The sequence below is a fragment of the Echinops telfairi genome, unplaced genomic scaffold, assembly GCF_000313985.2.
Source record: "Echinops telfairi isolate 266 unplaced genomic scaffold, ASM31398v2 ScPeMD7_7477;HRSCAF=8515, whole genome shotgun sequence".
Lineage (NCBI taxonomy): Eukaryota > Metazoa > Chordata > Mammalia > Afrosoricida > Tenrecidae > Echinops > Echinops telfairi.
The window spans coordinates 208,407-209,766 of NW_022111381.1; positions in this window are offsets into that span (position 1 = coordinate 208,407).

A 1,360-nucleotide genomic window follows, 5' to 3' on the forward strand; every position below is an offset into this window, starting at 1 on the left:
GGGGCTCCTTAGGGACTTTATGGCTTTGCTTTGCTCACGTTGCTGACCTGTTCTGTTCCCTTATTGGTTCACCCCACCGTGGAGGGTGGTGGGGTCAAACCAGGCTCACTCCCTGCCATGTGTCCCCAGAATTGTCCTCCGTTGATGTACTCTCCAGAGAAGGGACATCATGTCTCAAGTTGTTGTTGGCCCTACAGTCTTCTCTGTGTGCCCGGGCAGATTTTTGCAAATAATGGTGAATAAAAAAAGTTACCATTCGTTGTTATTCCCATTCATTCTAATATCTCCAAATATGAAACACATGTCTTTTTATACATAATTAAGCTTAAACAGTCTTTATAATTAATTTGCTTTCATTGGTAATTATACCTTGTGGCGATGGTATAGTGCCCTCTTAGTATTCATGAATTACAAATGGGAAAAAATTTAAGCAGTCCACACTGAAAGGAGAAAGAAAGAGAGAGAGAGAGAGAGAGTTGAGAGAGAGAGAATATTTAAAACGTAAAGGGTGGTTACGGTTGAACAATGCAAAATGAAGTTTGACAAGAGTTCATTTACTGATGAACAAACCTTGTCTGATAATTGAGATTAACAGAAAAAAATTATCATCAAGTATTACATTTTATAATACAACAAACATGCAGATCACAATGCTAAGCTCTGGGTTTTGGGTGAGCTCTTATTTTATCTTAAATATTATACGTGGTCTGTTACTTTCACTTGGCTTTTGAATTCTCTCTGTGTGTATAGTAGGTTCTTGTTTGCTAATATTTTCATGTATTTGCTTTTGTACATGTGTGTTTGTGTATGCAAGGTGTTCCTAGGGCTGCCAACTGTTTCCTAAGGACACTTCCAACAGCAACTTCACCCAATCCACCTCGGGTTAATTCTGCCTGTATCTGGACCATCAGTTCTCAACCTGTGGGTCACGACCCCTTTGGGGGCTGAATGACCCTGCCACAGGGTTTGCCTGATGCATAACAGTAACAAAATTACAATTATGAAGTAGCAATGAAAATAATTTTATGGTTGGGGGTCACTACAACTTGAGGAACTGTATTAAAGGGTTATGGCATTAGGAAGGTTGAAAACCCCTGATTTTCTGAACTCACCAATGGATAGGTATTCCCATAAGGGAGATACATGGAGGATAAATTATGTTGATTTAATAATGATGCTGAAGTAATTACAGGTGATTACCCTTTAATCAGTCTCTTGCCTTCCCTCCTTTATTTCCCAGTTCCTGCTCAGGAACCAGGTGAGCCTGGAGGCAGATAATTCAAAGTGCTGAAATTGGGGCAGATGTGGATTTCAGATCAGGCTGTGCTGTGTGGAAAGAGTGGATCATCCTTGCTTGGAT